We start from the raw sequence: 12,934 nt of genomic DNA on the forward strand, positions 1-12,934 counted from the left end.
AATATCATAGGGCAAACATAAATAAAAAGCATAAATTGAAAGAGGTCAAGTTGTACAACATTTTTCCTTCTTTGATTGTATAGAAAATTACAAAATAAGAAAATGTAGTTTACGGTGTCTACATGGTATAAAAACATTGTTTGTGTGTAAAACAGTTTCTTAGTCCGTTTGTCTTTGCCTTTACTCATGTAACTCGTGAGTCAGCTTTCGTTCTGCTTTAATAGAGGTTATGTTGTGTTGTTATGTTGTACCGCATGGTTATGTTTGTTCCGTTGAGCTAGATTTTTGTTAACGAAATTTAATTATTATTAGTCCTATTATGGATTCATCAGGAGAAGATAGTGTAATATCTGAAAAACGAGTCCACAGGACCTTATCGAGAAAGGATAATTTGGATAAGGATAAAGTTTTAGCTGAATCAAATGGAAAGCTCACTTTCAAGGATTTGGTAAGTATACATTGTGTATTTGTTGTTTTACTAATCAGACTAGGCCTATTTCTAACTGTATTATTATTAAAGGTATCTATGAGGTTATAGGCCGAACCGGCAAATCACGAATTTGACGGTATTAACGTATTCTGCTCATCCTCCTGAATATTAACCCTCCATCTGATGACTATTTCACTTTAAAATGATCTATAAGTAGGGCATTTTCAAGACATTTGCATGGTTTTTGCTTAAAACATTATGTAAAAAAATAGAAAACAGTGAGAAATTATCAAGTGTTGTACATCAAAATTAGGCTATTTGTAAGAATATGTTATACAAGCTGATAAACAAAAATAAAAAAACTTACCCTTTTTTTTTTCCAAATTTTTTTTAGCCGGGCATAATGATAAAAAAATAATTCTAAATTTCAACTTTGAGGTAATATATATATATATATAATATTTATATATATATATATATATATATAAACAGCCATTCTTTTTTAAAGGGGAAAAAAGTATAAAAAATATAAACAAAGAATTTGAAATATTCTTTATATATTCAGGTGCATAAAGAGTCAAATAATAAGGAAACATTAAAAATTAATTGCCCAAAAATTGGTATTTTATGTTTTTACTGATTTGTAAACAGCTGGCTGATTGTTGGCCAGAATAGGTGACGGTTGTGGTTTTTTTTGTTGGTTTGTTATTGCAGATGGTTCAAGTTAACACCAGGAGTTTATAGTCTGTGTTATAGTTTGACTTTTGAAGATTTATTTGGACTAGTTGACTTTTGAAGGTGAGTTGTATTATTATACTAATTCAAAATACAAAATTACTATTCTAGTTGTCCCATCCGTTACAAAAAAGTTAATAACGTTAAGTTTATTGCAGTTAATAGTAATGTCACAAAATTCCTACTTTGGGAAAGTAAGGTTAAGTGAAACCCTTTTTTAGTTTATATATTTTTACAATTTTAGGAATTCATTTTTAGCAGTTTTTGGTGTAACGGATGGGACATGTAACGGATGGGACAATGTCTGATAATATAAGGAATTAGTTGTTTTAGGTCATCAAATATCAGTAACAAATACTTTTGAGGTTGTGTACATAGCATGAATAACTGTGAAATGCAAAGAGTGGCCTAGATGAACAAAAAAATTAAACCAATTAAAGATATTATCAGTTTTTATAAACTTTTTAAATCTGCCAAAACATAGAATGTGTAAATTTAAATTTTAAAAACACTACACTTCTTAGGCCTAAATTTAAGGTAGGACTACACAAATATTATTACAGAGTAGCCATTAACAAGACAAATATTCCTCACATATAAAGAATGTTTTTCAATTCATGCTTGAGCTGATATTAAATTGTGTGCTTTTAGATTATGGCGCCTATCAACCAAAATCGGGATGGCCGAATGTCGTGCGAAAAGAAAAAGTCTGATCCTGGAGCTATGGGAAGAACATTTACGAAAGGACAGAGAAAGAAACAAAGCCAGAAGAAATGTAAAGAAGGAAGGAAAGACTCTGATCCAAATTATATTGAAAGCAGACAGAGAAAAGGAGCGACTTTGAAAGAGAGCAGTAAGAGAGAGAAAAAAACAGTCTAAACTGGGGACACCAACTGTTGAAAATTCGTGTTGTCGAGAGACGAGATGAGAACTTCCTCTCCATCAATTTTATGCATAAAAACTGGTACACCAAGTTCTTTTGGCCAACAGAAGCTGACATTCCAGACCTCTACAACCAAATGACATTTTATGCTAAATTGATGTGCCTCCACACCCTGTCTCCAATAGACATTTTGGAATGTTGGAAAATACTGTTAATCAGATCCAAGAACTCCAAGAATTTAAATAGTTTAAGCAGTAGATAAAACAAAAGCTTAGTTGTAAAAAAGCGTTTTAATTAAAAAATTGCTTTTTTTTATAAAAAAACCTTGTTTTTTTATCTCCATTAACTTAATAAATAGTTTTCACCATTAAAAACACATTATCGGTATTGAAAATGTCATTGTTAATGATCTACAAAAATCACCAACGTTTGGTTACTCATCCCATCCGTTACAAATCAAGTGTCCCCATCCGTTACATTGGAACATGATTTATTACTAGTTAACGTTTATTATAATGGATAAAGATAAGTATAAAACTGGAAAAACTATGCAATCTAATTAATAGGTAGTATTTTTCCTGTTGTGTTAAAGATATGGACAGAACTGAATTACTCCCATAAAGGGAATCATCACTTGCTACACTTTCCTAATTGTGTCCCATCCGTTACACGTTTATGAACTCTTTTAACTCTTAAAATAATAATTGTATTTTTTTAACCACTGGCATATTAATTTATTATCAACTCTTTAAGCAACCAATTATGTTGTAAAATTTCACTTTAATACCCATATTTAACTTATACAGCTTTCTTTAGGGTAAAAAACACAGTAAAACTGTCCCCATCCGTTACAAAAGAATGGCTGTATATATATATATATATAGCCTACACTAACTTGTTGTATTCTAAATTCCAAAATAAACAAAATGTTCCAAATTTAATGCTGAGTTGAAAACACATCAACATAACTTCATAAAAATAAAAACACTAACACTAAGAACTTAAAAATAGAAAAATGGTACGTAGGTAACTTTTGACTATTGTTTGCAATACTTCAAACTTTCAATGTTTTTTTCTCAATAAACCACTCATAAATGTTTTATTTTGGTTCAAATACAATCCTAAAAATATCTAATATATAACTCTTTATATACATATTTATATAACAACCCAAAATACATTTACATAGTCTGATTCAGATCCTAACTCCTCTGCTCTTCTCCTCCTCTCACTAACAATCATCTAAGCGTCACTAATCTTTTCATCTAAACAGTGCCTAATCGCACTAGAACGGCTAAGTTCACTCATAATAAAAACATAAACTAGTATTGCAAACGATTTACAATGGGCAAGACAGTAAACAAACATGTGCCGAGAACAATGAGCTGAACGCAACAGTAAAGGCCGCGGGCGCGGTGCAAATCAGCTGTTTGTTACATCCCACTACATTCCCAAAGACCACCAAATATCGATTCCAGTAATACAGGTGGAAAGAACGCTTCTTCCTCTTTAGTGCTATATAAATAACCAGCTTTATCGCATATCTCGTTATAGTTTGTTGTATGACGCTAACTAAGGATCGCACTGTGCGACTCTATCAGTACAGACGGGTCAAATTGAGTCGCACCATGCGATCTTATCAGATGGAGGGTTAATGTAAGCTATGTGGTTTTAGGGGTTACAAATGACAAAAAAACGTGGTTTTACCGGGTATATTCATAAATAGTAAATTTTTAATGTTCTGTTTGTGTGCTCTGTGTCTCAACATCTGTGTACAATGTTATCTGCAGCCATGACTGATAGCGTATTTATTAGGCCTATCTGAGTGCTCCGGGGCTATGGTCCAGTGCTTCAAAGATATTGTGTACTGTAGTTCAGATCGATTGTACTTGTCAATCGTCACGTGTGTCTGAGTGTTTTGTTGTGCATATTAGGAATTTACGTTTCGACCGAAACAAGATTATTTCCTTTTAATGGTAAGTGTTCTCTATTACTGTCCATTTATATATTAATATTGGGGTTTTATATGATTTATTACTTTTTACACTACATTTTCTTTTCAATCTACATTTCTGATCAGCCCCTCTAAAATGTTATACTTTACTATTAGGTACTATCTCGAGGGATGTTTTTCTTTGGTTGACATCAGCGTGAGGCAGAACTGACCGCAGCCTGCGCTAATGGCCAGAGCCACTTGTCTCAACCCAATAACAACCAATTAACTTGTAGCTCAAAATTAATAAAAACATCCTTCATTTGGGACCAAACTCTTCAGTATTATTTTTAATTTACGTTTCCAAAGATAGTGGTACATCTGATGATGACATCACGAGGTTGAATCCCGGTCACAAAAAGGTCACGTGACGCCTGGCAACATGGAAATATTGCTCCACACGTGAAAAGTAGTTTCCATATTTTATGTTCAACAAGTTTGTTATTTCTCATTTCCACCCTGTGAAATGTATTGTTTTGTTCAGTCTATAGAAAAAATTAATGTTCTGACACGAATCAGCTAATTCGTGAGCTACTCCTAACCTAGTTTTTAAACCAGTCATTTAAACAAAACTAAATTGATTTTATTAATTTGAAGGACAAATAAAACGAATAAAAAAAAATCTATGGAATCTATTTAAATGGCATTCCAAAACTACAAACACTGGTTTTAAATGATCATTTGCAGCGGCTTTTTTGGTTATCATACTGATTTTACCAGGGCAAGTCTTGATAAACTATAGAGGGCCCCATATATCAAGAAATGGCTGCAATATAATAAGTGGCCACCAACAGTCGGATGATGATTATCGAATGATTAAAAATCATGGATATTCATAACCATCCAAAGAACTGAAAGCAAAATGTCGGACTAAATAACGTAAGAGAATTTCGGTTTTGCTAGTTTTTAGTCTTAGAAATTAACGTATATAAATATTAATATAATGTACAAATTAAAATATAATATAATATAATTACATCAAAACAATAACATGTACTTACCTTATGTATTTTCAAGGATAAACTTGACTGCTTGTGAAACAAAGAATTGAATTGAAATTTAGGCTTTAAATTGTCTTTTAAAATCCAAAATTTTTTTAAAAATCTTAATAATTTTGATGAAATAAAAAATATTTCATTTCTACAGAAAGAAGGAAGATTGGTTGTGGTTTTGATATGTATTTAGAAAAAAAGTTTATTGTGTTTTCATCAAATTAACAATTTTGTGATTCTTTTACTTTCACTTAAGTATGACAATCACTGAAATTGTGTTTCTAATTGCAGGGAGTGGTAGATGTTCTGTGTGAAGCATGTGCTTGCATTGAACTGGAAATGTCCATCAGCCATTCAGAAAGAAGCAATACCTCTGGCCCTTAAAGGTAGGATTCTATGTATTACACAACAAAACATTCAACAGTAACAGTACTCCTTCTTAACAAGTAATATAAATTATGCTAGCTTCATTTCAGTAGGTCTATAATGAACTATTTTATATAAGACAACGTCTTTTGACAGCACCTTTACAGTAATACAGATTAATTTAAAGATATTTAGACTTCAGCAGCATTGATAGTCATTCGCTATTTCCATGTTTTTTATTTCTTACTCTATGGATTATTGATCTATGAAATGTTTTTTTGGCAGTCACCTGGAATATCGGAAAATAGTGGTTTTTGTTTAAGAACTCGTCGCGGCCGTTTGTTGTCGTTCTGCTAATTCGTAGTCTGCATTGTTATTATTTTGCTTTGCTATTACTTATTAATTTACAACGATTGTTTGTGAGTAAATACAATGAATCGTGTCAGTATTGAAGACAATCAAGTGCTAGAAGAGTTATTTCAGATTTTCAAGTGACAGTGAAAGTTATGATTTATTCCAAGATGTGACCCAGATAATGATCCTGATTTTACTACCTATGGACTTGTTGACATTGTTTTTACTAAAAAATCAAACATCAGCAGCATAATAGTTATAAAAACTTGTATTCTTAAGTTTTATAAATTATTGGTTTATTACATAATTTTACAGTTCTTTTGTTTATTTTCAGCTTCTGATGAAGATTTTTATGATGGCCCTAGAACAAGTGGGTTAGGCCCCCACACTAAAAAGATTATTTAAACATAAGTGGATTTCAATTGTAAAAATATGTAGCTATAATAGTGATAGTTATTAAAATATTGATTATAGCAAATACTAAGAAATATATTATTTATGTTATAGACTAGTACATAGTGATGAAATTGGTCAAATTTTTATTTTGTACAAAAAACATTGTTTTTAAGTTTTAAAATAAGACTTTCATTTTGAAAATATTTATGCATAATCGTTTTGTTTTCAGCTTTAAAAAGTTGTAAGTCCCATGATTTGCTTATAATTAGTTAAAAATATTATGTGTATTTTAAAAATCTTTAAAACGGACAGCAGTGTAAGGTGTTATTTAAATTAGGGGGCGGCAGTGAAAGTGTAAACATGCAAGAAGATTAATGATTGATGAATCATGAATCAATATAATCTTAGGATATAAAACTGTAAAAAAAATAAGAGGAAACTATCCAATTATTTCGTAGAATGTATCACTAATAGCCAAAATTCATATTTTTTCAGGTAAAGACGTCATTGGACTCGCGGAGACAGGTTCAGGCAAGACAGCAGCGTTTGCTATTCCTATCCTCCAGGCCTTGTTAGAAAACTCCACAGAGATATTTTGCTCTGATATTGACTCCTACAAGAGAATTGGCGTATCAGATTTCTGAACAGTTTGAGGCTCTAGGTAAGAGAAGTACAATTTGAACTACATATGTGATGAGTTATTAAAAGAATCAGGCTTAGTGTAACTGCCAACGCACGTCTGGTGTGAAATCTAATAAGTAGAGGTTTGGCTTGAATATAAGTACCAATTCTACTCTCGAATTCAATGCCTTCAGATGACTCGGTCTTAAATGAACTTTGAAAGAAAATGCAACCTTTTACGCAAATTTGTTTAATTAATTAAAATTAATTGGCTTTCAGTGAAAGAAAACGCAACTTTTTTAGCTTGAAAATTAAATTGAGATAGTACAATAAAAGTCTTTTCAACCATTTTGCATGGTTTGTCTAATATTCTTTAACTCTGCAGAGTGCTATTCTAGCTAATATGTTTTACCCACATACTTATCTCCAACTCTTTTTAAACTATTTTATCTTAGCTAAAAATAAATACCACAATTGTTTTCCATTTACGTTTATTATAAATTGTACTCTGTTGTTTGTACACCTGCCGTATATGTGTAAAATATCTTGGCTGAGACATTCTTAGGCTTCCCACAGTTTCATTCAAGTAATTTTTTGTATATGAAACTGAAATCAACATTTTCGTCCTTATGTGGTTTTTTTCAGTTTTTAACTTTTTAATGGACTGTAAATGACTTGCTAGACCTTTAAAACAACTTAATAACACTTTTAAGTTAGAAAACCCCAATATTTAGGTTAAAAAACACGTTATTTTTATATTACACAATTTTTTAATTAATTAATATAGCAAATAAAATTATTTTTGTAGATTATACTCACCTATTCGAATATCATACCGTGAATAATGGTTTCAATTTTTTCCAAATATTTTATCAAAATTTCAAATTTAGTTGGTTTTAAACTTTGAATGCATTTCATAGATTACATTAGGATTCGTTAACAGTTCACCTACAACTGTGATTCAGCACCACCAAAGTTTAATATTAGAATTGTTAACAGACACCAGGTAGTCTACAGGTAGGAAATCCTTATTTTTATTCGTAGTTTCATCAAATTTTGACATGGAAATTAATATTCAGGCCTATTTTTTTTTTTAATCATTGAAAGAAACAGTTATTGAGCTTCAATTTATTTACCCTTTATTGTGATGTCACATGACAGACACCATCAGCAAACTCACGGCCCGCAGCTCCACATGCTTATGAAGACAGTATTCTTATGCGATTGATTGGTAACAGCCAACTGTTGCAATAATTCCAAAACTATTTCGAGCCGTTGGTTTTTGATTTGATAGAGGGCTAATCATTCTATCTTTTTTACCATTACTACAACATTATGACACAAGTTCTGCATGTGGCAGTAGGTAGGTTTATGAAAATCCCTGCTTGGAAGAGATAATGAATATTAAGCCAAACTAGTATTCTTTCCACTTGTATGACTTGTGAAGATATTGAGATAAAAAATCTGTTGTTTTGCAGGTTCCAGTATCGGTGTACAATGTGCTGTCATCGTTGGTGGAATGGATATGATGTCTCAGGCCTTGACACTCGCCAAGAAACCTCACATTATCATTGCGACTCCTGGCCGTCTTGTGGACCACCTCACCAACACCAAGGGCTTCAACCTCAAAGCCTTGAAATACCTGGTGAGTACAGACCTTTGGAAGCAAGCTTATAAATGGTTCTGTAATAAATCGTTTAATTACTGTAATAAAATTTGTATTCATTATTAGCTTTAAAGTATAGCCTACAAAATATTTTCAAGTGGAAATGTTACATATACTGGGATTTCTGAACATAAGAGCCAACTTATTAAATATTTTGTAACCTTAAAACTTCTCAGCTGGTACTGTCTGATAAACCCCACTGTTCCATGGAGTAAGTGTGCTAAACCTGAACATGCATATATTATTATATAACTGACTAATTCAATAACTTTTCCATTTTCTGCATTGTATTCGTGTTGGAAATGGTAAGATTTTAGAATTAGACATGTTTCGTACTTCAAAAAATTTTTAAATAAAATGTACGTTTGCTGGGGTTAAGTTATCATTAGTTAAAATATAAGCAGAAAACTTGTATTAAATAGAAATAAACACAAGATAAAGCAGTTAAAATAAAATCTAATACCTTCACTTGACATGAGTCATGTACCGACTCAGTAGTAAGATAGACGTAATAAATCAATTAATTTATTTATTTGTCATTTCATAGAGAAATACAAAGATATCAAAACCGTTGACGGAATGAAAAATTACAATTTCATTAACTACAGAAAGTTACATGGTAAAATAAAATAGGTTATGTAACTGCCCTGCTGCAGTAAATGTGTTAAAACTAACGGTAAATACCTAAAACATAAATTATAAAAGTATTGGTTTACAATTCTTAGTTTTTGACTGGATTTGTTATTTGACCGAGGGTAGGAAAATATTGAAATTTATAGATAGTAAAGAAATACTTCTTCTTTGAAAACCATCATACACACTGTCCACTTTGGTTTCTTTATAGCTTATTTTACTAATTTAGATTCTTCAATGTTTTCTTTTTTATAATTATTAATATTTTTGTTTATTTTTGTTAGTAAAGATCTTGAAGCTTGTCCAATAAGTTTTTTTTACAACTACAGTCAATATTATATATCACATTCTTGGGTTCTTGTTGTTTGATTTTAATTTTAGGTTTTTATGTGGTTGTCACTTTGTAGATTATTAGATGAGTGAAAAACATTACAGATGTTAAATTTAGGATCAATAAACCTCACTTGTATTAATTTCTTTTGTAAGCCTGAAAGTTTAACTAAAAAAGTTACAATATTTGAACATGTTCAAGGTAATGGATGAGGCAGATCGCATTCTCAACATGGACTTTGAGGTAGAGGTGGACAAGATACTGAAGGTTATCCCTAGAGAGAGGCACACATTCCTGTTCTCCGCCACCATGACCAAGAAGGTGCAGAAGTTGCAGAGAGCCTCTCTCGTTGACCCTGTGAAGGTCGAGGTCCTCCACTAAATACAAGACTGTTGACCAGCTGCAACAGTACTACCATCTTCATCCCACTCAAGTTCAAGGTTAGTAGACCTCGGGATAGATAATCTCCATTCTTTTCTATTTCAAATTTTCTATTAAGCATCAATATCAAATGAACTGTATGGATTTAGCAGAAAAAATGAATGATCGAATCTTGCAAAATTGGAGATTTAGAGACATGTGATTTGATGACAGAGACGGGTTTGAAAATCTGAAACCCGTTATCATAAATCGCTGCCCCTTCCCCCCAACTGATGATATTGCTCCCCCTCAGCCTAATGCAATAGTCTATTGATACATATGTCATCAAATGCTGAAACATTCAGGTTATATAGCGTCAAACGAAAGAAACAGGAATGATATATTTAAAAAATGTATAATTACAGTTGTGTATGATTAATTAAACTCTGACACTAACAAAATGCTTTGGCACACAAAGCCTACATGAACACGCTATTCTCTTTTAGTCAATACTAACCACTAATTTCTCAAGTTACTTGAGATGTCAATGTACCGTTGTGCATTACTGCTGCTTTTCATTTGATTATTAAAATACAGTGTTACATGTATTTGTAAATAATTAAGTAAAACATCTTTATAAATACTGGATGATGATAAATTATTATATCTACGTTGTTAAAACTCAATTGAGTAAAAATGAAATGCATCAAGTGAAACAAAAGCACTTGTTTTTATGTAAATTGATATTAAACAATACTCAATATCAATCAATCCTGTTTCAATAAACAATGTTACAGTATTTGTATTATATGAATGATGAAAAAGCTCTATATTCTTCTATGATTTTAAAGGTGTGTTGTAATAAGTTTATCACTAACTTTTGAACTTTGTTTTTTTAGTTTATATATTTCTTAATTTTTACTATCCACAATTTGCCACTCTTTCAAACCTACTCTCATGGGTCAAGCCCTCTGTGATAATGATCTTTTAAGAGCATGGTGAATAGATTTTGTAAGAAATATGTGGAATCAGTACAACAATATTAATAGAATTATTATCAGTCAATACAATACATGATGAGTGTAGAAGACACTCAGATAGATGCAAGAAGATAGATACAGAAGATACAATTAATGGCTACAAGAAAACAATCTAAAACAGTACATAGTGTTTAAACTGATATGACTCTAGACGTTTCTATGGCTCATCAGACTCGTACTGTGGTTGCTTCATGAGTACATTGTAAAGAGGCATCAAAAGGTTTTTATTTAATAATCACTACTTTTACGTTTTTTAATAAAAAAATTAATTGGTTTATTAAAAAAATTATTTGACATAGGACACTTGTGCTTTCTTAGGATTACAGTATGTGGTATAGATTGCTTCATAATGTAATTCAGTTATATAGGTTAAAATTAAAAATAACGAAAGTCCAAGGACAGATTCCTGGGAGGAGCTCCATTTAATTTTACAGAAAGAAAAATATTAGTAAATATTTGCAATGGTTTTGACTGTTTCAATTTGTGAACAAAAATATTACCCTGGATCTAGAAGCTCACATCACAGAAATAGCTTGGATTATAATTCACAAGTATCAATATGAATGAACAATTGTTGATTGTTTGACAAGGCCATGTAACGTAATGGAAAGTTATATTTTGAGTAGTTTAGAGCAGACGGAACCATGTTTTTATTAGAATTGATACATTTAAAGTTTATATTCATTTTTAATTAACAGGCGTTATTTTATGAATTGAATATAATTAATTTGTTTGAAACCACCATTAACAAATATTAAAACTTTTATAGCCTATGTTACATTTACTGTGATATTTATTGAAAATAGAAAATATGACTGATTGGAAATATGTTTCCCAGGCAAATATGTTGCTTTTTTTCACATCTGGTCATCAATAGAAATAAAGTTAAGGGTGAAGTGGAAACGGTAACAACAGCATATGGATTTAATTTTAACCTGAGTTTTTACCAATTACTGGATGGATTAATTTAAACATCAATTGAAGTTCAGTTTAGGGAAAACACTTTCTAAAACTATTGGTTCCATTTGGCTGTATTTCTCAACATTTATGTTTGTAAGTCTTGTGTTTTAAAGATGGATACAATTTAAACCTTTTAACTTATGCGTTTGTCCTCTCAGCTCTGAAGATCACTATGGGTAGTCAAGGGTGTTCTATCTGATAGGTAGGAGGCCCACTGTAGCTGCTATAGTGTATCCTGACAATTGATTAAAATGAACTACACATTTTAAAATCACATTTTATAAATAGAGTTTATTTTCTTTTGATATCAGTCTACTTGACTGATTGTTTTTACCTCTTTGTAAATAAAAATACTTTAAAATATGTCAGCTAAATTTAACTTCAATGTTTAAGAGCAAATAATAAATAACTAATCAATAAAATTCTTACTTTGAAGCTAATAAAGTTTGTGAATTTTTTAAAGTATTTCATTTCAATTTCATCAAGTTTAAAGAGCATTTAAATACAAGTCGAAGTGATGTACATGGTTACACAAGCACCAAGTGGTGACAAAGGACGCAGCCAGGCCACTAGCTGTGGTTCACCAAGCTGAGAGGAGAGCTACCTGTAATTCTACAGGAGCTAAGCATACACTTAATGGCCTACTGAGTGCAAAGGATTAATGAAAAAATAATTTATGGTTCAACAAGGGTTTAATAAAAACCATGTCATGAATGAATTTTTTTTAATACTCGTGGTGAATGTTTTCCATTAAAAAGGCTGAATATCTTAGAGCGTTTATCAAAGTTAAGTTTAACCCCCTTTATTCCATAAAGGCGCTTTCAAATCACAAATGAATACGCTCAATGACAAAATTTTTAATATAGTTTTCTATTCTTAATACACTACAATACGCTTATGAAATTGAACACCACAAGTGAGGAATAAAAAGTAAAAACGCCATTTACGTATTTAATGCACTTTTCTTATTGGAATTGGATTGAACAGTTAAGAGCTGAGGCAATTGGGGACTTAAAAAATCAACGCAATTTATAGGTTCATAGGATTGATACTCAAAATACTTAGAACATTAGAAGTTAATTATTGAATATATTTATTTTTACTAAGAGAGTTGTTATGTACATAATTAAGATATTTGGATTAGTAGAATATCACTTACATTGTTGTTTATCCT

At 31.1% G+C, this 12,934-nt stretch overlaps 1 pseudogene; it reads left to right on the top strand.

Moving 5' to 3' along the window:
- The first annotated feature begins 319 nt into the window (after positions 1-319).
- On the top strand, positions 320-9,840 carry LOC124374236 (annotated as a pseudogene).
- The last annotated feature ends 3,094 nt before the right edge of the window (positions 9,841-12,934 follow it).

This window comes from Homalodisca vitripennis, unplaced genomic scaffold (genome assembly GCF_021130785.1).
Source record: "Homalodisca vitripennis isolate AUS2020 unplaced genomic scaffold, UT_GWSS_2.1 ScUCBcl_7610;HRSCAF=15372, whole genome shotgun sequence".
NCBI classification, from domain to species: Eukaryota; Metazoa; Arthropoda; class Insecta; order Hemiptera; family Cicadellidae; genus Homalodisca; species Homalodisca vitripennis.